Here is a 26921-nt window from a genome sequence, read left to right on the forward strand (position 1 = left end):
ACCTAGCTCCAGGGATAGGACTTGGGTTTAGCTAAGTAGCCAGTACATTGCATTTCTGTAGGTATATGATTGGTCCCGAGGTGAACACTAGATCCAAGCAGGCCCAATCAAGCTGTTTTTATCAAGTTTAAACTAGAACTATTGTCTCAGAGTATTCTTCTCTGCCTTGTCTTCTCATCATAGTACTGTATAACTTGTGTTTGCCCCCTTTCTGTTGTTTATTTGTTTGGGGACAGGGTCTCCTATATTACAGTCTGTCCTAAACTGGCCTCAGCTTCTGATTCTCCAGTCTTTACCTTCTGAGTGCTGAAATTATGGGCATGAGCTACCACAGTCCTGGTGGCATTGAGGATCAAAGCCAAGCATTAAGAACATCAAACATGCCAGTTGAGTACTCCACCAACTGAGCTGCATCAGTGGCTTTGCCTGTTGTTTTATTTTGAGAAATGGAGAGCATCCACTGAATTGCAATGTCTTCTCAGAAGGCATTAGTTGTGCAAAAGAAATCTTAATGCAAATAAAGAAGAAGAAAAGTCATGGAAGATACAACATAAATCATCTGAATATGCATACCAATACTTTCATAGCACTGTTATCAGGCCAAGAACATGTGGCTGGACAGGTCCCAGCAGAGCCTGCTTCTTTGTTCTGCTGAGTGACATAGTATGAAACTGACCCCTGATGGCTTATCGTTATACCAGGAGGTCAAGTCACTTTTCAAGACTCATCAGAGAAGCTCTGTCTACAGCTGTTTGTGACCAACACAGAGACTCACAACTGGACAAGGCTTAGGGAATTAGAGACCCCAGGATGCTCATCCAGAAATGGAGCAGGCAAAGACCCAGCGGTTGTTGCAGAAGAGGGGGCAGAAAGGATGTAAGAGCCAGAGTTGACAGATGACTATAAGGAAGCAGTTGAGTCCCAGATACTGCAGGGAAGCTGTATAATAGGAGTCACAGCAACTGTGATGACAGGCACAAGACCTGTTAAACCCAATCCCCACCAAATGCCAGCATGAAGAAGGGAGCTGGCCCAAAACCCACCCCATCCCAGAGCTACTGGCATTTCTTAGCTGCCGAGAGTGAAAGGGTTGGTTTTCTCTAAGAGTGCAGCTCTTGATAAACCATCCATACTCCAGTAGAAGACCACTCATCCAAGAGTATTTGGGCAACACAAATTGACCTTGATGGGGGGTGGGGGGACACAGAGTTGAGTGGGAAGAAAAGTGGGGTAGGATAGGAAGTGTGGTGAATCTGGGAAGAGTTGAGGGAGGGATGGTGAATAGGATCAAAATATATTCAAAATTCTCAAAGAACTACTTTTTAAAGTTGTGAAAGGTGTACATTGTTTCACAGAGGGAGAAGGAGGAAGAGGAGGAGGAGGAGAAGGAGGAGGAAGAGAAGAAGAAGAAGAAGAAGAAGAAGAAGAAGAAGAAGAAGAAGAAGAAGAAGAAGAAGAAGAAGAAGAAGGAGGAATGTGAGTGACTCATAAGCAAATGAAAAGATGGTCAGCCTCATGAAGTAATCAGAAAAATGCAATTTAAAGCACAATGGGCCCGGGCGGTGGTGGCGCATGCCTTTAATCCCAGCACTTGGGAGGCAGAGGCAGGCGGGTCTCTGTGAGTTCGAGACCAGCCTGGTCTACAAGAGCTAGTTCCAGGACAGCCTCCAAAGCCACAGATAAACCCTGTCAAAAACACACACACACACACACACACACACACAATGGGACACCATCTCACACCCACCCACCTAGTAAAATTGTCCACTACTTTGAATTTGGTTAGAGACTCAGAATCTCATATTCCCTAAAGGGAGGTGGACTGACTGTCTTGGGATGCCATACAAAGCAGAAACAAGATTCCTTCAACAGCAGGTCTGTTATCTGTTGTCTACAGTTCTGGAAGCTAGGTATCCAAGATCAAGATATTGGCAGGGTTGATTTCCCCTGAGAACTTCCTCCTTGGCTTGTGGATATCCAACTTCCTTCTTCCTCTTCACCTGTCTGTCTTTCTGCTTGTACTTAAAGGACACCAGTCCTATTGGATTAGGGCTTACGCTAATGATCTCATTTTAACTTAGTGGCCACTTTGAAAACTATCATTCCAAACAAAGTCAATGGAGATGGGATTAATGTTATGACAAAAAAATACAAAGGTTTAAAGATACACATGGGGATCTATTGTTATTTTAGACACTATGACTGGGAAGGCCTCTCTAACAAGGTGGCATTTGAGCCACATACCAGGGATATGAGGGATTTGCAGGAGCTTTCTCTAACCCTAACCCTAACCCTAACCCTAGCCCTAACCCTAACCCTAACCCTAACCCTAACCCTAGCCCTAGTCCTAACCCTAACCTAACCCTAACCCTAACCCTAGCCCTAGCCCTAACCCAAACCCTAACCCTAGCCCTAACCCTAACCCAAACCCTAACCCTAGCCCTAGCCCTAACCCAAACCCTAACCCTAACCCTAGCCCTAACCCTAACCCAAACCCTAGCCCTAGCCCTAGCCCTAACCCTAACCCTAACCCATGTGTGCAAAGATGCTGTGGTGAGAGCAAGTTGGTGTCCTCCAGAAACAACACGAAGGACTGGGAATATAGCTCAGCTGGAAGAATGTTTGCCATGCATTCCAAAAGTCATGGGTTTAATTCCCAGCATTGCACAAAACTGGGCATGGAGGCACATACCTGTGATTCCAGAACTCAAAAGGTGGAGGCAGGAGGATCAGGAATTCTAGGGGAATGCCTGCCTGAGCTATGTAAGACCGCCCCCTCTCATGAAACAGGAAGTAAGGGAAAGGGTTTCAGAGAGGCAGCTAAATAGGGCATGCTAAGCAATGGCGGGAACTGCGGGTGCCAGTGATAGGGAATGTTGGAGAGTTTTGAACAGAGAATGTTAGAATCACCATGTGTAGAGAGTAAGGTGGACAGAGGGAACAAATCAGGAAGCCTCTGAGGACCCCAGTGCAGACAAAGTGCACCCAAGTTAGAGCGTGGCAGTGGAACCCTGAAAGACAGGTGACTCCTGAATCCTTGGTCCAGAATTGTCAGGTTGTGGACCAGGTCTAACCTGGAAGGTACCCAGGGGCATCATGGATGCTTCTGGGCTTTCTCCTTAGAAGGTTTTGAAGACAGCAGTTTCAGACAGGCAATAGAGTCATCTGCTTTGGACATGAGTGATGCTTGATTAGAACTCCGTGGAACTCTTGGAGGCCATTAGATGTGGGGCTTTGGGGCACAGGTCGGTGTGTAGAGTACCCCTCACAGTCTTAGCAGTGATTATCCTGTCAGTAACTTGTGGAAAAGAAATACCTAGTGAACTTTCTTAGGATGTCCCAAATGCAGTGGCTCTGAGGTTTCAGATGGCACTGCCCACAATTGGCTGAACCGTTCTTCATCGGGGAACTATGCCATCGTGGGACACAAAACAGAGGCAATGAAACCTCGGAGACACACTGGAGCCAAGCTTCCAGGCCGCTGCTTCTAGCAACCTGAATGAACCCAGAAGGCTACGTTCTTTGTCTTTCTTCCCCAGTGTCCTTCCAGACAGCAGATTCTTCCCTTTCGCATCAAATGTCATTTTCCACTAAGTAACTGGTGAGCCCACGAGCCTAGCAACTGTACTGGGAGCAGATGATGACAGTCCTGCTCTGGATGCTTGGCCATCTTACCCTTCTATCTTCCAGTGCCACAGAGCAGTCAGCCAGGCACCAAGGGCCACACTGGCCACTGGGTTTGACCTCTGCTCTGGACACTGTCAAGTGTGTTCAGACCTCAGGCCCTGGCTGTTTCTCTCCAAGCTGGCTTTAATCTAACTTCAGGATGAACAGCAAACACAAATGTCAGAGCCAGCAAGATGCACTCAGTTGTCATAGCTGACTTCCTTCTCCACTTTCTAAGAGGGAGAGAGGCAGCTACCTCCTCAGTTGGTCCCCAAGGAGTCTTTCTGATTCACAATTAAAGTCCCTTGGAGACATGTCTTGGGATGTCCTCTACATTAACTAATGAGACAAACCTGGCTTGGCTTCCGGTCCTGTGTCATAATGGCTGCTGCAGTCTTGCTAATCATTTCCTGCTGTCTCCCCTTCTCTGACTGTGATAAATATTAATGTCTATAATTGGCCATTCCTCCTTCCGGCCAGAGCTTCTGGTAAGACATTAGTTTATTTGCTTTCAACTTCCTCAGAGATGAACAGTGCTCATTTTCTGTAATGGCATTTTCTAGGTCTGGTTTTAAATTCAAAGCCTCCTTGCTTATGCCCCCCAAAGGAGAAGACTACAATTAGAGTTGGATCCTAGAATTTGAAGTTCTTTGTGGTCTCATGTCTTGTCCAGTGTTTGTTTGCTCTTGAGAGCCCTTAATCCGGGCTTCGAAGTTTTAGGGCAATGTGCTGAGGTTATATGCAATATTTTCTTTGAACAGATTATACATCTTCCTTCCCCTAGATAAAGTACCATAACTTTCCTTGGGTTTTCTTTTTCTATAAAATTTTACATTTTAAATTTTATGTGTATGGGTATTTTTTCTATCATGTATGTATGTATGCAACTTGCATACCTGGTATGAGCAGATTCCAGAAGAGGGCATTGAAGCCCCTGGAACTGGAGGTAGAAACAGGTGTGGGCCACCATGTGGGTGCTAGGAATTGAATCCAGGTGCTCTGAAGAGCAGTCAGTGATCTTACCTACAGAATCATCCCTCCAGCCTTCTCTGGGTTTTCAAAATATGATACCAAAATGAATGTAAAACATTTTGAAACCCTGTTGAACTACTCTGGGGAAGAATAGTTTTTTGGGGGGTACTTCTGGGTGATCCCGCCACGCCACATGTGGGGACATCAAATAGTGTCTTCTGAACCTGATGTATAGGGGACCACAGAGCATCACAGTGAAAACTGAGGGGGTGGAGAGATGGCTCAGCAGTTAAGAGCACTGACTGTCCATTCCCAACACTCACCGGGTGGCTCGCAGCCATCTGTAATCCAGTCCCAGGGATCCTCCTCTGGCCTCCTCCCGCTCCAGGCACACATCGGTACCCAGACATACATTCGGGCAACATACTCATACATACAAAAAATTAAAAAAAAAAGTGGTGGGGCATGGTGGCACATGTCTTTAGTCCCAGCACTCAGGAAGCAGAGGTGGGGTGGAAACAAAACAGGAAAATTGATGTTCCTCCCACTCCCTCATCTTACACACCTTATAGGAAACTGATTTCCCAAAACAGGAGATGGTTTGTCGAAGTCACAACCTCTGGAGTTAGAGAGCTTTGTGCTAGAACCTGAGTCTGAAGTTCTTGATTCTGTTTTCTCTCCACCATTCACTTTTAACCAAGAGTAAGATGAGATACAGCACTCCAGGTCTTGTTCTTCAGGTATACCAATTTACTCTTTTTAAATGAAGCTTTTCAGGGAAGTAAAAGTTCCTAACAGATGATTACTGGCAGACAAGAGGTCTTCCCAACTCTTTAAAGTGCTTATATTACCCACCTTGTCTTCCCCGGTCCACAGAGAAGCATTCTGTGCTAAGTTGGCATCCCAGACTGGTATACACTCCACGTGCTCCTGCTCCTAGCTTCCCTGAGGATTTCCGAGTCTGGTCCTCAGTGCTCTTCTGAGACGTTTACAGGGGCCTTTAAGTCAGAGGTTTCTGCAAGGATTAGCTAGCTGTACTCACACACCCCACTCTACTTTTAGGGAGACTGCTAAGCTCTGGAGCCTTCCAGGGACAGACAGACAGACATGCAGATTAAGGGAGACAAGCAGAGGAGCACAGGGTGCTGGGAAGCTGTGAGAGAGCCCTAAGAGGCCAAACCCACAGCTATGGTGGTTTGTAGACGTTAGGGAGTCTTGTCTCCCCTGCACCCCATCCCCCACACCATAAAACTGATGGAGTGTGGTAAAAGTTAAACAAAAACTCAAAACCAGCCATCTCAGGGTTCTGGACACCAGCCAAAGGCAGATAGCACATTGAAAAACATTTACTCATGAAATAGCTAGAACTTGAGGCAGGAGCAGTAGATACCTCCAGCCATCTTTGTCTGCTCTGCCCCCAACTCCACCCCTTCCTTGGATTTGTCGGTCACTTTCTTAGCAAAGGGTCCAGCCAGTACAGACCCCAGACTTGCTGCCAAGAGGGTAAATCAATTTTACCTCTCCCCTCTCCCCAAGACACGGTATTGACAGTAAGCTATAGAACTCACTAGAAAACAATGGAGAGAATGGCTTTATAAACCAGAGGATGTGGTCCTGGCTGGGGTGAGGAGTAGCTAGCTGTGGACTGTGTAGGCATGCTCACAGTGATAGCCAGAGGCACAGCGGACTCTCCACGTATCCCATGTGCAAGTGACGGTATTGATGCCCTGCTTAATAAAGTCTCAAATCTGACAACTTCATGAGGAAATTATTATTATTTGCTTTCTTCTTTCTTTGTGGTCCTGAGGATGGAACCCAGGGCCTTGTACCGGCTACACAAGTGCTCAATGATACTACAGTGGTCTTCCTTTCCTCTTGGTTTTGCTTTCAAAACCATATTCTTTTTTACTGGGGTGGAGTGTCTCTCTATTATTTAGCCCTGGCTGTCCTGGAACTTGCCGTATAGGCCAGTCTGACCTAGAACACACAGAGATCACCTGCCTCTGCCTCTGGAGTGCTTGAATTAAAGGTACATGCCACTTTGCCAGGCTTTCAACGTCATATTCTGAAAGCAGTCATTGAGATTGTTCAAGAACTTAAATTCTGAATGTTAAAAGCAATTTTGAGGTCCAGCTCTTCTCCAGAACTAGAATGATGATGAGAATTACATTTTTTTCTCCATTAGGTGGAGACCAAAGTATTTTTTAAAAATGCATCTAAAATAGCATTCCATATCTATAAATCATGGTCTCATCTCCCCTGCATACCTCCCTTGAACTTTCTTTTTCTGACTCTCTGTGTTTCTCTCTCTCTGTATGTCTCTATCTGTCTGTCTTTGTCTCTCTGTCTCTGTCTGTGTGTGTGTGTGTGTGAATATGAATGGATGAGAAGAAATTATCTGCTTTGTATGATGAAGGAATCTGGCAGCCATCTACCCTGTAAGTTAAGAAACTGGGTATTTTTATCTCCTTAACCCTTTGTCCTACAAAATCACGTGCAAGGTGTACCAGAAGAACCAGGTGCACACTTTACAATGCCCAGCGCAAAATGAAGAAAGAAAAAGAGGTCAAGTTCTCCACTGCAGATCTTTAAACCACACGTGAGGCCCTTCTGACTGGGCAGATCACATGCTCAGGACATGCTTCTGTGTCTACCGATGCGGCGCAGCTTTTAGTGAAAGACTCCCCTTCCCCAGGTGACTGTCTCCATGGGAAGAATTTCTCATCATTCACTCCTCATTATTAACTCCGTCTCCACAGCTGTTCTCTGGAGACTTGCCCCAGTACTCTGGGGTTCTGAACTTTGGCTCCAGTTTCCTGTTTTTCCGTAGCTGGAAGGTGTGGGTGAGACTTGCTTCAGTGAGCATAGCAAACACTTGTCTGTCGCGGCCTCTCCCACCTGGCTCTTCCTTCTGTGGTTGACTAAGTTCTTGAACCCAGCTGGGTGTGGTAGGGAAATCATACAGGTCCCGTGAAGCAGAACGGCTGGCAGGAATTCTTGGCATGCGTTTCCTCTCCAGTCAATCCTTTTTGGTTTAGTGGGTTCTGAAGGGTAGATGGAGGTAACTCACCTGCTGGGTAGTGCAAAGAGCCAGCCACTCCTGCGAACCCTGCCTACCTGGCACTGGCCCAGAAAGACGGAGCACAGCAGCAGCTCTGCTTCTTCCTCTGTCCCTTCTCACCGAGCCTCTCTGCCTGTTTCTGATCATCGTCAACAGTGGGCACTGGCACCATGCCTTGGGGTGCATAGAGTCTCTTGGATACTAGAATGCTTCCGTTTGCCTTCCCACATTCCCTTGCCAAGAGGCAAGGATAAGACTCCATTCCCCAGCCTTTTTCAGCAATCTTTCAAGCTGCACCCTAACCCCAAGGTTCAAGTCCCTTCCTTCTGAAGTGCCAGGCAATGCTGTGGGGAGAGGCTGTGGAGGGTTTAGAGTGTACGTGGGGTGAGGGCATGATGGTAAGTGATCACCTCAAGGAGAAGTCCTCTGCAGCTATGTTTGAGCCTTCAGGATGACCTTGAACCCTGGGTCTCCCAAGAGGGTTGTTGAGACAGCAAGGGGCTTGAGAGCTGTAGGGACATACACACACCCTTCCTATCTTAATCCCCCAAGCCTGTGATTGTGCTAATCTACTTGGCAGAAGAAACTTTTCACATCTGATTAAGTGAAGGCTCCTGGGATAGAGAAACTGCCTGGGTTTTGCAGGTGGGTCTACTGTAATCCAAGATATTATCAAGGGGAGGCAGGCTCAAGCATAGGACGTGACCAGGAAACATGAGCTAAAATGATGCAATCGCTACTTGATTCTTAAGTAAAAGAATGTTGGCAGTTTCTAGAAGCTGGTCAAGGATGAGGTAAGGAAATGCAATTATTTCCCTCGCATCTTCCAGAAGGAATGCAGTTTTGTCCACACCTTCACAGCTCAGTGAAAGCCACTCCAGACTTCTGACCTCCAGAGCTGAAAGGCAGTATATACCTCAGTCGTTAACTTGTTAAGTTTGCAGCTACTTGTCATAGCAGCGACCAGAAGCTAATATGTTCTGCATCTGTGTTGGGAGTTTTCTGACTTCAGCTGGGGATTTCTTTCTCCTTCGAAGGTGATATGCTTTAAGGAGCATTATGCAAGCACACAAGACATTTCAAAAAGCATCTAAAGTAGTTATGTACTGTTTTCCGCCGGAATCCTATGCGGCAGCCTCTTTGTGAAGTTGGGGACCCAGAGCAGAGGTGGCAATGATGGAAAGGCGGGCACCGTGTGTGTAAGATTGATTGACAACTACCCACACAGACACACACACCTCATTTAAATGGGGTAGAGTCTAAAGTACCACCATTGTGAATGAGGTGCACAGGTATGTTTTAATGCAATGTAAAAGAACAGACCTCATCTTCAACCAATTTCCTTTTCAAGATTCTCATTTCAAATCTCTTCCTATCGGGGAGTTTAAGCAGGAAGGTCATGTCCCTCTCTTTCACGTTGGTTTTAGTCATAGCTGGTTTCTCATAGCTACTGAAGTTGTCTTTGCAGTCTCCCGAGTCCCTGGGGGGAGAGTCCCTCACCCAGTGCCTTCCATTTCATGTTTTCCTGTCAATCTTAGGGAGCAGTTCTGCAGAGAGCAGACTCAGATCTCCGTGCAGCTCTCTGTTGTTGGTGTCTAGTAGAGGACATCCTGAAATGTGGAGATCAAATAACCTAAGGGTAAAGAGGGCAGCAGACACCCAGCTCTTTCTGTTGTCACCAACATTCTCTGGGAGGAGGCCAAGGGCAACATAAACACAGCCCGGCTGTGAAATCAAAGCACCGTTTAAAAATAAGCAAACAAACGGAATGGGCTAGGATTACGACTCCTGTATTAAAAGCAACCTAGGACAAGACAAAACAAACAGGAAAGTGGAGGAGGGTTATTAAATGGAAATTCATCTTGTAGAGGAAAATTGCTAGTGTGGTCACTCCATGAAAGGATACAGAAAGCAAACTGGAACTCGTGTACAGATAATATTCCTTTAGTGTTGATGTAATAAGAATCGGGTTAAGAACATGCTAAGAAAGCAAGTTCCTGGGGATTGAGGGTGGCTCAGTGGTTAAAGATTTGCTGTGCAAGTGTGAGGATCCGAGTTCAGATTCCCAGAACCTCCTTAAATGCTGGGTAGGCATGGTCTCCCTCCTGCAATCCCAGCCTCTGAAGGCAGAGGCAGAGAATCCCAAGCCTCTGACTGGAGTAGTAATTCTCAACCTTCCTAATGCTACGGACCCTTTAATACAGTTCCTCATGTTTTGGCGACCCCCCACCATAAAATTGTTTTCTTGCTACTTCATAATCATAATTTTGCTACCGTTATGAATCATATTGTAAATATCTGATAGTATCTGACATGAGGGACACACACACACACACACACACACACACACACACACACACACACACGACCTCAAAGGGATCGTGACTATAGATTGAGAAGTGCTAGGCTAGTGAGAGTAATCTTATTAGCAGGCTCCTGTTTTGATTGAGAGACCCTGTCTCATTTCTCTAGCATCCTCCTTTAACCCTCTATCCTACCCAACTTCCACCTGCTGCAACAGCCCTGCTTTCCCTCTGAGCAAGCCAACTGAGAATCACAGCCATTGCTGGTCCACATTGCTGAGGCCAAACTCAAGTCTGCAGCAAGTTGTTTACTTCCTGGTAGTAACTCTGGTCCCCACAAGGAATGGAGGCAAGCTCAGCATCCTTGCCTCCCAGGTCCTTTGCTTTCAGATTGGATCTCTTATTGCTTTGCACCTACTCCCTCTGGTTCCTTTAACTTAGGACTCTGATCTCCATGACTTTGTCTGACACTTGTGGATGGGTCTGTGTGGCTGTTCAGAACTACCTCTGGGCTGGATCCCTGGGCAAGTGGCATACCTTCCCCTGAGCAAGGATGGCTCTAGTTTGAGGGGTGATTACAGTAGAAGGCTGGTCGTTCTCCACCCCCCACATACATGCGGAGCAGGTACGTATGGTCAGTATACAGACTGCACAGCCCAACCTTTTTCCTTCCTGGTCCTTCCCACCCTATATCTTATCTGTAACTTCGTTGACATTCTGATGCTATTTTGGTCTTTGCCTTGGGAAAGGAACTTTGATCTTCCCCAAAACTAATAGTCCCTGGGCAGTCTTCCACTAACAGGGTCATGGCTCTTCCCCACTTTCAGGACATGTGTGAGACATATGTAGAATAAGACATGTATAGGGGCTGGAGAGATGACTGAATCATCTATAATGAGACCCGGAGCCCTCTCCTGGCTGCAGGCAGAATATACATAATAAATAAATAAATAAATAAACAAAATATATTTTAAAAAGGCATGTATGAGTACAGGATATTAACATGATAAGTATGAAATACATACACATATCTCACCATATATGTGGTAAGAAAGAAGCATAGGTACATCATATCCTGTGCAAAACAAAATGGAGAAGATTTGTGAGGGACAATTATGGAACCAGCAAGCTGCCTCCTTGTGTCTTTGTTTTCTCTTATGGAGAACTGTCGTCTCCTTGACCTGGATTCCATTCACAGTCTTGTTGCGGGACGGTGCTCTCCATACTGCAGACTGCAGTGTCAGCACCCACTTGTGGACAGACTGCGGCCCTCCTGCTTTCCTCCTTTGCTGCTTCCCCTTTGTCTTCTCCATTTCCCCTCTGCCCCCTCCCTCCTTCTCCCTCCCTCTTCCTCTCCCCCCTCCTCCCTGCCTTCCTTTCTTGCTCTCTCTTTCCTCCACATATAGTTGCTGTGCCAGGCCGGCCCTTACAGACATGCAGAGGACAGACAGGGTGCTGTTCTCATGCAGTTCGTGTTCTCTGAAGGTGGACCAGAAAGAGAGGGAATGGGGAAAGGGAAAGAGTCAAAGAAAGATGCGGGAGGGGTGAAATCCAGAGCTCTAGGTGTTGTGGAGAGAATTCAGACAGGACGGTGGGATGGAGTGACAGGGGACATCAGCCTGGGAGAACGGAAAGGCAGTCTCTAACCAAATACCCAAGCTCTGAAATCAAGGAATCGCTAGTGCTGACCTCAGAGCGGGTGGCATTCAGGAAGAAGGGAAATGAGCCTGGAGGACAGAAATTTAAGATCAGAATAATCAAACCATATAGATGTATGTCTACATACAAACATATGTGTATGTGTGTATACATATATATATGTATGTGTGTATGGAGCATGTGTATGTGTGTTATTCATATCTCCACTGAAACAGGCTACTGGAAGTCAAAGTCGATGGTGGATAAACAGCTTAGTAGCTAAGATAACTGAGAAATGTCAAGTTGCTCAACTGAGTTTCTCTCCTGGAAAGTCCTTGTCAAGAAAGCAAAACCAAAACAAAGCTGTTCAAACTCAAACATGACAGTGACCCAAACCTAAGCATTTCCCCTCCCACAGGAATGACTACTCAGCAGCGGGGAACCTCCCTCAGGGTGGATGCTGGTACATTTGGTACCTACCGAAACCAAAGACAAGAGATAAGTTTTGGAAAAGAGTACTCATGGGACCCCATCTGCCCCCTTGACAGTTTAGATGAGCCTTGGCTTTAAATGCTAAAAACACACCAACAGTGATGTTTGAGAGGATTACTTGCTATGGACTCTTCTGTGGGTCCATTTTCTTTTTTTTTTTTTTTTTTTTTTTTGGTTTTTCGAGACAGGGTTTCTCTGTGGCTTTGGATGCTGTCCTGGAACTAGCTCTTGTAGACCAGGCGGGCCTCGAACTCACAGAGATCCACCTGCCTCTGCCTCCCGAGTGCTGGGATTAAAGGCGTGTGCCACCAACGCCCGGCACCTGTGGGTCCATTTTCATGATTGGGAATTAATTTATCGTTTAAACCAAAATCTTAGTGATGTTTCTTTTTTTTTTTTTTTTTTTTGGTTTTTTTTTCGAGACAGGGTTTCCCTGTATTGTTTTGGAGGCTGTCCTGGAACTCACTCTGTAGACCAGGCTGGCCTCGAACTCACAGAGATCCACCTGCCTCTGCCTCCCGAGTGCTGGGATTAAAGGCGTGTGCCACCAACGCCCGGCTTAGTGATGTTTCTTAAGGCATCCCTCCCCCACATATGTCGGGATGTTTGAAATGTTTCTTCAGTGAGTATATAAAATTATCACACTGGCCCCACAATAGGCAAGAGTTGTAGCTGGAATGTTTTCACTTTCTAGTATTAAACTTTTGTTTAACCAAAATTATACATATGTCAAGTGGGTACATTATCATATACATTCTCACCAAAATAAAGCCAGCAGCCCCATGAGGGTGTCTGAACTGAAGGGTGACCTTAATGACTCTTTTTTTTTTAAGATTTATTTATTATGTGTACAACATTCTGCCTCCATGTATTCTTGCATGCCAGAAAAGGAGCCAAATCTCATTATAGATGGTTGTGAGCCACCATATGGTTTCTGGGAATTGAACTCAAGACCTCTGGAAGAGCTGTCAGTGCTCTTAACTTTTGAGCCATCTCTCCAGCCCCTTAATGACTCAATGTTTCACGGTCAGTATTTCCTTCCTCCACAGAAATAAAATATTATGTGTTTATTACTCAGCCCCATGATTTGTAGAGCCGCAGGTCCACATTCCGAACCAAGGACTGTCTGGCCCCAAAGGTCCATGTTGCCGAGGGCGAGAAGCCCTGCTGGCAGTCCACCTGCAGTTCCCAGCCCGGGGTGAAAATCAAAGCCTGACAGCCGGCTACACGGGCCGTTGGTCCTGCCCCTAGAATCAACATCAGCACGGAATTGTGTTTGTGAGTTTCTCCTCCTCTGTAGCCATCTAAATAACTTGACTGTATGACATACTAAATTGGTTAGTTTTATTCTCAAGATTCAAAAGTGATTGGGCATGTAGCTCAGCGGTAGAGTGCTTGCCTAGCATATGCAAAGTACTAGGTTCAATCCCCGGTACTACCAAAGTCGGAACAACACTTGATAGGAAAGTGATTTCCCATCAAGTAACCTGAAGCAAATTTCTGGTTAAGATTTCAATCCAGGCCGGGACAGGTTGGGGGAGGGGGAGGCACACCTTTAATTCCAGCACTTGGGAGGCAGAGGCAGACTGATTTCTGTGAGTTCGAGGCCAGCCTGATCTATAAAATAAATTCCAGGACAGCTAAGACGTTTACACAGAAAAAGCCTGTCTCTAAAAAAAAAAAATTTCAATCTAGAGGTAAACAACTACCGCCCTCTGCTGGAAAATATTGTAACTGCTACACTAAATGTGGAGAAGCCAAATCAGCACAGGTCATCATTTATTTAGCAAGAACCAGTGATCACTCACTCACTTTCGTCTTTGAACATGTAATTGCCTCCAAGGGTGGGGAATGTATTGGTTTATACGACGAATTAACGTTTTAAATAATTTTATTTGACAATTCACACATTTATGCAGAGTATAAATCCATCCACTTCCCTTGCCTTCATGTCCTCTTTGGTTGTTGTTACCAATTCTCTGAGTCCATTTAGTGCTGTCCCTACGCACACGGGTATGGGGTATGTTACCAGTGACCATGTCCCCAAAGGACAGTGACCTTCTTCACCAGCCATCAGCTGTGAAGAGCTCTCCCGTGTGTGTAACCACAGCTACTGTGAGTTGACGAATGCACACACGTCACATGCAGCAGCCGGCACTCACGGCTCTCCTCTCCATCCACTGGCTCCTACAGGCTTTCTTCCCCTCTTCCAGGAAGCGCCCTGAGCCTGGGATAGTGGAGGCTGATTCGATCACCTTTTCATTCATCGCTGGGCACTTGAAAGGCATTTCTACTTGGCTTTTTGACTAGTTGGAAGTCTCTGTATTAACCTGCTACAAAAAGAAGCCTCCCCGTTGAGAGCAGTACACATCTGTGGGTATAAACACGAGGATGCAGAAGGCAGTTTGAAAATATGACCACTCAGCAAAACAACAGCAGTAGGTCCCCCTTAGGGCCTATGATCTCCTCAGTCTTGGGTTTTTGACCAGGCTTAGAAGACTGGGCATCAAATTCCTCCTGTTGAGCAAGTCCCAAACCCAATCAGAAAGCAGTTTTAAACTCTTATAAGTGTCATGCCACAACTGCACCAATGGACATATGTTGCCAGTAGGTCCAGTGCTGGGTAAGACATTGATGAATTCCTCCCAAGAAGCCTGTAAGTACTTCTGGCTCTGTGTAAGCTAGTGCAGGGGCAGGGCTTTCTGGTCAGTTTGAGACTGATTTCTCTATGCCTGCATCTAGAGTGAGCAGCATCTTTAGCAAGAGTCTTACTATCTAGCTATGGTGGGCAACTAAGAGCAATGGCAATAACTTTTATTATTTTGGGAGCCTCTCAGACCTCCATGATCTGTACTCATAGGGAGGTAACACGTGGTGGCATCGAGATTTTCTTTAACAGCCCAGGTCTTCTGGGAGCAGCATTGTCCTCCCATGCAGGGCACTTCTGTTTAAATTCTTTTTTTTTTGTTTTTTGTTTTTCGAGACAGGCTTTCTCTGTGGCTTTGGAGGCTGTCCTGGAACTCACTTTGTAGACCAGGCTGGCCTTGAACTCACAGAGATCCGCCTGCCTCTGCCTCCCGAGTGCTGGGATTAAAGGCGTGCACCACCAACACCCGGCGTCCTGTGATTTCTTCATGATTCAACCTTCATGTGTGTCACTTTTTACCCATGGTCTAGGCAGACATGCCCTCTTAGCATGGAAACTTTTTTTTGTTGTTGTTGTTCTGGAGATGTTGCTTGAATTATTTTCTTTAAGGCTTCTTTCTTCTTTCTCCCTTTCCTTTGTTCTTAATTTGGAAAATTACTATTAATCCTTTCAAATGTCCCTGCCCCTTCCCTAGTGTTTTTAGCTTCAACTGTTTTCAAGAGATTTCCCCTAGTTTAATATGATAATTTCACTGAATTTATGCTTTTAAAGATCATTTTGGTTCTTGTATGTTTCTTTTATATACATATAAAATAATAAATGATATATAATAATATATAAAACATAAACCTCTTTGTATTGTGAAATGACTAAGTCAGTAAAGTACTTTCCTTGTAAACAAAGAGACCTGAATTTGATCCCTGGAACCACATTTTAAAAGTTGAGTTCTCTAGAGGAAAAACTTATAAATAGAATGAATCTTTCTTTCTGTCTCATCTATCTTCTAATATATCTTCTGTTTATCTACTTACCTATTATCTATCTATCTATCTATCTATTATCTATCCATCTATCTATCATCTATTTATCTATCTAAAGTGGATTTATTAGAATGGTTTACAAGCTGTGGTCCAGCTAGTCCAACAACAGTTGTCTAACAACAGAAGGTCCAAGAACCCAGTAGTTATTCAGTCCATGAGGCTGAATGTCTCAGCAAGTCTTCAGTGCATACGCCAGAATCCTGAAGAAGTTGGCTCCAATTGCCAGTGAAGAAATGCACTTGCAAGGACAAGCAGGCAAAGAGAGCAAGCTTCCTTCTCCCATGTCCCTTATATAGGCTGCCTGTAGGTGTGGCCCACATTAAAGGTGGATCTTCCTACTTCAAAAAATCTGGATTAAAAGTGCATCTTCCCATGCTAAATGATCTGTATTAAAAGTGTCTTCCCACTTCAAGTGATTTAATCAAGAAAAAAATCCCGGGGGCTGTGGTTGAGAGCACTGGTTGCTCTTCCAGAGGACCCAGGTTCAATTCCCAGCACCCTCATGGCCGTTCACGACTGTCTGTAACTTTAGTTCCAAGGGATCTGGCATCCTCACACAGACATATATGCAGGCAAAACACCAATGCACATAAAATGAAAATAAATAAATTATTTTTAAAAATTCCTCACAGGTGTGTTCTGCTGCTCAGGTTTTAGTTAATTCCAGATGTAGTCAAGTTGACAACCATGAATCGCCATCACAGGTGTGGGGGTGCATAGGTGTGATCCCAGTGATGATTCTTGGGTATCTTTGACCAGCACCATAGCTCATGCGGTGGTGGGTTCCAGACCAATGAAAGCTATGTCTCAAAATAAGGTGGACAGTGTTCCTGAATGACACTTGAGATTGTCTTCATGTATCTACACATGTGCACACGCATATGCACATGCATCCAGGTGTACATATATGCCTGCTCGCAATGGACATGTATACATACACATATATGTTATATGAATGTAATATATATTATGCATCTATATTAAATGTATGTAGTGGGTTATGTGTCAATGAACCCACAATAAACTGAAAATATCATGAGTCAAAGATATATCTAATTTACCTTTTTTTACCAAACACAACTCAGCCAGTGTATTGTTGTCAATTAACCGTTTCCTTGCAACCATAAGGCCCTCTGGAAATTGTGTCTAGCTGTTGCCATCCAGCACCACAAAGCAGAATTGTGTTGCATATCACTAATCCTGGGAGAAGATTAAAACATTTCTGCTGAATGCTTGTTTGGTGTTGCACCATTATAAAGTCCAAAAACATGTTAAGTCAAGCAATCATATATTGGAGGTCACCTATATATATGTTATTTACATATACATGTATGTGCACATGTATGACAACTTGTTCTTGTTTCATGAATACAGTTTCCTTTTTCCTCAGGACATCACAATGATGATGAATTTTTTAAAAGATTTGTTTATTTTTACTTTATATGTATGCGTATTTTGCCTCCAAGTATGTCTGTGCACCATGTACATGCAATGTCTGTGGAGGCCAGAAGGTGGCATCAGATCTCTGGGAACTGGTTATGAGCTGCCTCGTGGGTGCTGGAAATTGAACCTGTGGAAGAGCAGTCAGCGCTCTTGACTGTTGAGCCATTTCTCCAGCTCCTGTTATTGCTTCTACAATTACTGTTGTTGGTTATTATTGTGAGCAATGTGTATATGAGAATGAGGGCAGACTCGTGTCACAGCGCACGTGCTGGTCAGAGGACACTTTTCGGGAGTCGGTTCTCTTCTGCCTTGCTGAATCAGGTTCTCTTCTTTCGGCTGTGCCGAGTCCTCCAGGCTGTCTGCCCTTTGAACGTTTGGGTAACTCCCTTCCCTTTTCACTGAATGAGTTCCAGTTGCCTGCATGAGTGCTGGGATTACAGACGGAGGGCGCTACGTCTGGCTTTTCCCCACAGGTTCTGGGCACTGAACTCGGGTTACACCTACACAGCAGGCAGCAGGCACTTTTACTGGTTGAGTCATCTTCTGACCCCCTTCCATTTTTTTTTCTCTTCTGTAAACTTTGTTTCTTCCAAATCACTTTCTTCTAATACCATCTTCCACACTAAACTATCTGCAAATGTGGGGGACCTCTGTGATTAACTGTGTGTGGTGAAGACTGCCTGTCACCATGGAGCGATCTGGCTGGGCCATGTGTAGGGAACTGGGATGAGAACAGCCTCTGTGTGTCTTTCCCCTCAGGCTGTTTAGATTCCCTGAGTGTGCTCTCTCGAACTGCTCACCATTAAGTCTTATTGCACTTTCACGGGGGGCTGGGGAGGATGCAGTATTAGGTGCGTGTTTCCCATCTGCTGCTTGGCTTCAGAAAAGCCAAGAACAACTTCCTGGCTGCTCACATGCACTTCCTGCAATTCCTTTCTCCCCGCACATTCAGTCTCCTAACTCCGCACTTCTGTGTCTCTGAGGTTGAGAAAAGTGGTCTTCAGCTGCTTGGGTTAGAACGGCAAGGCAATGCGAAACAGCAACTAGATCGCCAAGCCAAACAACTCTCGGTGCTTGTGAAATAATTTACACACGAGAGCCTGGAACCCTGTGTCATACAGCGCCATATAACGCGTAAGGCGCAGAATTAAACAACAAGCTTCGCTGTGGAGACGGCTTCACATGTACAGTGAAGACAAATGACGCCTCAGGTGCTGGCAGCTCTGTGTGGCATCTCTGTGAACTGCAGACAGTGGATGCAGTCTGCTTGGATGAGTGGGGGCCTGAACACTGTAAGAAGCACTGCACGCAGGATGAGGTTTTCCAGATGGCGAATGGCTCTCAGCAAGGTTCTAAACAATAAAGTGAGTGACTTTCCAACTTACGCAGCTAAACTTCCGCACATTCTGTGTATAGTAAAGCCGTGCAAACATATTATAAATTATACTTCTAAATGGAGTTACTTTTGGATTTAGACCATCGCACCTGTCTGAATGAGTCCTGTGTGCTGTGTGAGATACCTCTTTGGCCTGGGGAACTGCCTCATGCTCTATGCGACATTATAGAGTCCTGGCTACTGCATGCTTGTGGTGCTTCCTAGTCTTTGGGGCTATGAAAGTGCTACATGGACATTGCAGTTGCCCCTGACCATTGGCAGTCCCTCCAGTGAGACTCACTGTTACCCAAACACGTGCTCCACTAATCTAGGAGTTCATCTCTTGGATGGTTTCCTGGAGAGGGGGTATCCCGAGATCCTTGGTGAAAATTGCCCCTTTGGAGGACCATGTTCTCAGAGAGGTACTGTTAAACTGTGCTTGAGACGTGGTCAGACATTAGTACCTGTGCTGATACTTTGTTTAGGATCTAACAAATAAAGCTTACCTGAAGAAGCTCGAAAGGGCAATCCTGTCCTCAGACTGCATCTCCAGATTGCATCTGTCTCCACCAGCCCTCAGACTGTCCTATTCCTCAGACTGCTCCAGACTGCATCTGTCTCCTCCCGCCTTATATTCCTCTCTAGTGCTGGGATTAAAGGCGTGGGATCCCAAGTGCTGGGATCAACATTGTGTGAGCTCTGTTTCTCTTTTAGACTGGATCAATTTCATGTAGCTCAGGGTGGCCTTGAGCTAACAGACATTCATCTGTTTCTGTCTCCCCAGTGCTGGGATTAAAGGTGTGTCCCACCACTGCCTGGCCTCTGTGACTAACTGTGTGGCTTCTGGGATTAAAGGTGTGCCATCACTGCCTAGCCTCTATGGCTGACCAGTGTTGCTAGCTTTGGGCTCTGATCTTCAGACAAGCTTTATTTGTTAGATCATAAACAGAATATTGCTACAAGTACCCTCTTATAAAAATTAAAATGTAGTCAGGGCTTGCTTTACAAAAGTCTTGGGTGTGGGAGAGGTGGTTGGAAAAGGGGGGAGGTTGCTCATAAACTGATTATTGTTAAAATGGGGTAATGAATCCAAGGTAGTTTTGTTTGCAATTTCTCTAAATTTTTCCATGTGTTTGGAATTCACAAAACATGTTTTTGAGATGTGCCATTCCAGGTTAGATTCCCGTGCCTTCTGGTAGGGATGATGGTGGGGACACATTAAAGTAGATATTGATGCTTAAGAATGCAGAAGTGCCAGGAAGGCCTCCGAATGCTTTTCTCTGCCACAATTATGTCAAGACAGTGCACTGAAGGCTACATAACCAGCCTGTTAGGGACAGCAGGCACTCGCTCCCAATACCTGCTAGCTCTCTAGGTGACACCAAGGTAGCTTCTTCATTTCCTATAAGATCACATCACCCCTCACAAGGAAGTCCTGGTGATTATTCCACCACCAAGCGCCCCGCAATTTATTTTAAAAAGAAACAGAATCGGAGCTGAAAGTCAGTCTTTAAAGGAGAACAGAGGCGAAGGATTGGAGATGTGCGATTCATGGCAGCCTGGCTGTTTGTCTCAATTCCCTGTGCACGCCCCAGGGAAGCTGTCACCGCTGCGGGGTCGGGAAGTGGATTATTGGAGCCTTTGCTGCTGCGAAGATGGATGGCTTCTAAGTGGGACCTCTTCTGCTCGCAGTGACCAGGCGCGATATTGAGCAAAATAATGGTCAGAACGAACATCGCCAGGCCCCTAATGAGAAGCTGTTGACAGAAAAATTGCTCTAACATTCATCAAAAAGCCAATAAATGCCAAGGAAGGGAGTGGAAATGCAGTAGCTCATAAATTCCTTCTCAAGGGGAGTCTGGAAGGGATCTGGGGCCAGCACAAGGCACTGCCTTCTCAGCACCACCGAGGACGCCTCCACAGAGCCTGTAACTCCGAAGGGCGGCTCACCTGGGTAGTTTTCACTTTTTTATTTCGGGGGGATTATCGACAAGGAGGCCACTCTAGCCTTTGGTCAGGGGATTCTGTATTGGATACCAACAGTGGTCGCGGCTCTAGCTCAGTCACGTGGCGGTCTATGTGGTGGCCCGGATTGAAAGGTTCGCAGGAGTGAAGCTTCACAAGCCGAATGGATTCCTCTGTGTTTCTGTCACTCCCGCTGCCAACGCTGCTCACTTTAGCCAGTCCCATTGCTTCATGACGGCGCGCCTTCGTGATGAAAACGGGTTTTTTTCCTAAGAGAGAGGGATATTTACTGACAGCCAAGTGTCACCTAGCTTCTTGACTGGCTTGATTCCTGGTGACCATACTGAAGGAGGGACTTGTGTGGGGGAGAGTTCTTTGGAAAGTGATCCCAGGCAACAAGTAGGAGAGCTTGGTTGGTCTCACAGATGGCGGGCAGGGATGGGCGAGTCAGGATCGCAGAAGCAGGTCTCCTAACCAGCTCAGGGATGAACGGCTGGGAAGCATCCGGGCAGTGACTGCAGGTTTTACAGTGAGATAGCCCGGTGTGCTCTGTGTCTGAACATACCAGAGCTGGTGGCTCTGTCTGGGGAGGTCTAAGTGGACCCTCACAGGAGGAAGAGGGTCACTGGAGGTAAGCCTTGAGGTTTTCTAGTCCATCCCACTTCCTGTGACTGACTACCTCAGGGTCCTGCCATCATGCCTTCCCTGCTATGGTGGAGTATGTCCCCTAGAACTATAAGGCAAAATCAGCCCTTCCCTCCTTAAGTTTCTTTTTGGGCATTTTGTCACAGCAACAAGAAAAGTAACTAATACAGGGCCGATGAAAACACTCGAGAATTGATTGTGTTACACTATAAAGCTATGGGTAAGAATAATTGAATTGCATATATTTTTTATTATTTATTTATTTATTGTTTATTTTGAGACAGGATTTCTCTGTGTAACATCCCTGGCTGTCCTTGAACTTACTTTGTAGATCAGGCTGGTCTTGAACTTACAGAGATCCACCTGCCTCTGCCAAGTGCTGGGATTAAAGGTGTGTACCACTACCGCCCATCATTGAATTGTGTATCTTAAGTGGGTTCATTTCATGGCATGAGAATCATATCTTTCTAGTGCTATGTGTGTGTGTGTGTGTGTATGTGTTGTGCATGTGTGCATGTGTTTATGTGTGCTGTGTATGTGTCTGCTATGTATGTGTAGGTGTATGTATGCATATACGCAATGTGCATATCCAGTTACATGTGTGCATATGTAGACTAGAGGTTTACATTGGGTGTGTTTCTTAATAGCATCTACCTTATTTCTTTTCGAAACTTCATATCTGTGGATCTAGGAATCTGCCTGTACCCATGCCATCTACCCCCAACATCTCTCCATGGGCTGGAACACAGATCTTTGTCACCCTGGCCAATTTACATGGATGCTTGGAACACAGTCTCAGGTATTCATGTTTATGAATCAGGTACTTTAACTGACCTAGCCTCTTCCCAGCTCCCTAATGTAGTAAATATTATTTTTAAAAGAACCAATAATTCTATCATCCTGAGGAGTCCTGTCAACCTAAAATATATATAGTAAAAGTGAAGCCTCTTCTTCTAGACACCCCTATTCTCTTCTAAAATAATTAATGCTGAGCCAGGCAGTGGTGGCGCATGCCTTTAGTCCCAGCATTTGGGAGGCAGAGGCAGGTGGATCTCTGTGAGTTCGAGACCAGCCTGGTCTTCAAAAAGAGTTCCAGGACAGTCTCCAAAGCAATACAGAAAAACCCTGTTTCGAAAAAACAAAATAACAATAATAATGCTGGCAGAATACAGTGAATTACATGTAATCCTGTATTTTATAAATGTGCACTATTGTTTTCATTCATAAAACAAAGCCTGCCTCTGTCTTCACAAGGGATTGTAACATCACTTGCTTTTAAAGATTTTGTAGATGCCACTGTTAAGATGAAGAAGGCCTTTGTGTCCTCTATCACAGTGATACACTGTTCTGTTTACAACTCTGGTTTATGTTTTTTTTTAATTCTTGTTCTAGCCAAATTTAGAATGTATTTCCCCAAATAAGGAATAACTTTATACTGGCCTCCCCTGGTTTTGAGGGAATGGTGATTGAGGGCATGGTCTTATGTATGCTAGGCCCTAATACTGAGTTATAGTGTCAGTTCTTTGGTTTGTTTTATTTTTCTTTTCTTGTTTATATTATATTATAATTACATCATTTCCCCTTTCCATTCTCACCTTCCAAACACTTCCATATATCCTTCATTGTGTTCTTTAAAATTCATGACCTCTTCTTTCATTGATTGTTATTACATGCATATAAGTCTATGTATATACATACTTATTTCTGCTCAGTCTACATTGTCACTTGTATTTTTGACATCTTTTTCTTCTTTTTTAAATTTAAATGAGAAACAATCTTGTTTTACGTGTCAATCCCAGTTTCCTCTCCCTCCTCTTCCCCCCACCTCTCCCTCATGCCATCCCCTTTCTGCTCCCCCAGGAGGGTAAGGCCTTCCATGGGGGATCCTCAAAGTCTGTCATATCATTTGAAGTAGGGCCTAGGCCCTCCCCCATGTGTCTAGGCTGAGAGAGTATCCCTCTATGTGGAATGGGCTCCCAAAGTCAATTTGTATACTAGAGATAAAGAGTGATTCACTATCAGAGGCCCCATAGATTTCCCAGGTCTCCTAACTGACAACCCCGTTCAGGAGGTCTGAATTGTTTTCCCAGCTATCAGTCTGGGGTCCATGAGCTTCTCCTTGTTCAGGTCAGTTGTTTCTGTGGGTATCTCCAGCCTGATCTTGACCCCTTTGCTCATCACTCCTCCTTCTCTGCAGCTGGATTCCAGGAGTTCAGCTCGGTGTTTAGCTGTGGGTGTCAGGGCTGACCATTTTGTATTGTATAACCAACCTGTGTGCTCTTCCCTAGGGAAGACTATCTCTCCCACTCTGAACATTCCTTTGTTGCCTGTAGTTCTTTGTGTACGGTTGCATCCTCAAGGTTCTGTTCCCATCCTATCCACTTTCAACCACTGGTTTTTTTTTTGAGGCAAGGTCTCCTTGTATAGTTTAGGCTGGGCTTGAACCTGTTACTTAGTCCATATTAGCTTTGAACTTATGATCCTTGTGCCTCTGCTTCCCAGGTGCCAGGATTACAGATGTGTTGTATCACACCTGGGTTATACTGCCTTTTAACTTATAAATTACGAGGCTATAAACCCTTGTCTGCTGTGTTGAGGGAAAGTATTCCTCTTCTCAAAGCCTGGAAATCCTTGTATGATGATGATCAAATGTCTGACAGAAAAACCATATAGATAAAATTAACACTGGGGGGCTGGAGAGATGGCTCAGTGGTTAAGGGCACTGACTGTTCTTCCAGAAGTCCTGAGTTCAATTCCCAGCAACCACATGGTGGCTCACAACTACCTTGAATGAGATCTGATGCCCTCTGCTGACATGCAGGCAGAAGACTATATTCACAATACATAAATAAATAAAATATTTTTAAAAATTAAAACTGGAAGACCCTATGACCAACTAGTCTGGGAATACTGAAAGATACTTAATATATTAATAAGAGGAGTGTTTTGAAAATCCTAGCTATCAGTTGTCTGTTTTGTTTAAATGGCCTGCTAGTGTCGCGATGGTAGCAAACTTTTAGACAAGGCATTGAGTCAGCTTGACAGAATGCATGTGTAAGTTCCACACCAAGGTAGATGCCCCTCATCCTGAAAGCTCACATGCTCCTGTGGAGCCATGCTCATGGGGTTTTCTGTTTAGAAGGCAGCTGGATGGAAATTCAGAGAACGGAGATTAACACATAAGATTGATGTTGCACCAAATCATAAATTTAAAATGAACTTCCATTAAAAACAAGCTGGAATTTCCCTATTTTGATCCTACTTCTCAATTAGAAATCATACAAGGCTCCCCCACTGCTTAACAGGAATAGTTTAAACCCTATGGCTTTTAACTCTGGGAATCTGACTCTGCCCTAATCCACATGCCCCCATGGCCTCCTTAGTAGACATCACATACTTAACCCTTTCATGCCTTCTCCTGCCTTCTTCCTTGGTTCATATCTCCCTGGTCCACAGTTACTCCTCCAGACAGCCTTCGTGAAACTTCTGGCTCTCTAGCTGGGAGGAAACGCTTCTCTCTCTGGACTTGGTACCAGGTACGTCTGTATCAGAGGGCATCTCTCACTGGTCAGGACCTTTGTTAGCTGGCCCTCAAGCTTCCAGGATCCCTCCAGTGTCCCTAGTCAATGCCGGGACTGCAGGTGTGTAACACTTTGCCTGAGATTTACTTTTTTATGTAGATTCGGGGGATCTGAACTCAGGTCCCCATACTTCTTTTTTTGTTTCTTATTTTTTGAGACAGAGTCTCTCTTCTGTCTTCCTGTCAGTCCTGGGACTCACTTTGTAGCACAGGCTGGCCTTGAACTCACAGAGATCCTCCTGCTTCTGCCTACTAAGTGTTAGGATTTCAGTAGCACACTACCACACATGGTGGTCCTCACGCTTGTTTAACTTGTGCTTTGCCAAATGAGCTATCTCCCTAGTCTCCCGGCTAACACAGAAATCTCTGTGAGATGACGATGCAGAGAACATCGTCGTCATTCAGGTTCAAGGTTTACATAAATGCAAGAAGAAATCTTAGCTATCTCAACCCTTCCTTCCTTCCTTCCTTTTTTCTTTCTTTCTTTCTTTCTTTCTTTCTTTCTTTCTTTCTTTCTTTCTTTCTTTCTTTTTTTAACGAGACAGGGTTTCTCTCTATTGTTTTGGAGGCTGTTGGTCCAGCCTGGCCTCAACTCACAGAGATCCGCCTGCCTCTGCCTCCCGAGTGCTGGGATTAAAGGCGTGCACCACCACCGCCCTGCTCCCATTTTCTTATTTCTCTCTGAAGATCGTTATACCATTAGAAGCTGAGTGTTTAGAGACTAAAATGCGCATTAGTTCTGCTTTACCAAAACAAGCCCAAACTCTCTAAGTCTGGTTTTACCCAAGTGGAGTGGTGCCATCCTCACATGTCAATTTCCATTTAAAGAGAAATACCAACCGACTTCCCTGGCTTGAAAAGGAAAACAGCAATTTAATTCATGCTTTATTCTCTAAAACTGATTCGGAACTGAACACTGCAGGAAATCCATCTGGATTGCCTTGTGGACTAAGAGAAACTATACACTGGCAACGTTTAACATATAGCAAATGACTCTGAAGGTCTGTGCTGCGCTAAGGCATTGTCACGAATAACAATTCACTGTGCAGCCAGAATGGGCTGACATTCCATCCAAGAGACACAGTACACACAGCCCAGATGGTCTACCAGCTTTTCATGAACTGTCATCTGGGACATGAGAAAAAAGTCATTTCCCTGTATCTACTATTGCTTGTTATCTTGACATATCCGGGAAGAGGGAACCTCATTTGAGGAATTGTCTCCATCAGATTGTCTTGTGGGCATGTCTGTGGGGCATTTTCAAAAAATAAACTTTGAGGACTGGAGGAAATGGCTGGGTTAGCAAAGTTCTTCCTGCGTAAGAATAATAACCTAAGTTTGATTCCCCACAACCCATGTAAAAAGCCAGGCATGGTGGAACATGTTTATAACCATAGTGTTTAGACTGGGAAGGCTGAGGCAAGCCAAAGGGCGAGCTTGCTGGCTAGCCACTCTCTTCAACTGGCAAAGCTTAGGTCTGTCCGCAAAACACAAGTGGACAGTTCCATGCCCATGTACACACGTGTACACACACATACACACCACATATATTACACATAGAAAAGGAAAAATAACTTTAATGATGAAAGAAAAATCTTTGCAAGATGAAAATTTGTCATTTTCTTAAATGTTGACAAAATATATATCAACTTCAATAGCAGAGTTTAACACATCATTATACTTGTTTGCCAAGAAATCATGACCTTTAATTAAGACAAATTTAAATATCAAATTGTTTAATGCTTTCTCCTAAATAAAAGAAATGAAATATAGCAGTGAGTATATTCTGATGTTTAATGGATTGGTCATCCAAAGGCAGCAACACCTGGGGCCTGTATGAGGATTTTAAGAGGATTCTGGGCTCCCTTAGGTTTTTCTTCATTCCTTCCAGACCAATCGCAATTGCCCATGATTTCATTATGCATAGTACATTACTTCAACTTTATATTTACTTGTTTATTTACTTGCTTATTTGTGTGTGTGTGTGAGAGAGAGAGAACATGAACACACAAACACACGCACACTATGGAGTGTGTGTGGAGGTCAGAGGACAACTTGGGGATCTGCTCTCTCTTTCTACCATGTGTGTCCTGG

At 44.9% G+C, this 26921-nt stretch overlaps 1 non-coding gene across 1 annotated transcript; it reads left to right on the plus strand.

The window, feature by feature from the left end:
• Window positions 1–23878: 23878 nt before the first annotated feature.
• On the plus strand, window positions 23879–23940 carry LOC121143806. Its single transcript, XR_005881130.1, has one exon. It is a non-coding gene; the product is annotated as a small nucleolar RNA SNORD78 (small nucleolar RNA).
• The last annotated feature ends 2981 nt before the right edge of the window (window positions 23941–26921 follow it).

This window comes from Mesocricetus auratus, unplaced genomic scaffold (assembly GCF_017639785.1).
Source record: "Mesocricetus auratus isolate SY011 unplaced genomic scaffold, BCM_Maur_2.0 Super-Scaffold_100013, whole genome shotgun sequence".
NCBI classification, from domain to species: Eukaryota; Metazoa; Chordata; class Mammalia; order Rodentia; family Cricetidae; genus Mesocricetus; species Mesocricetus auratus.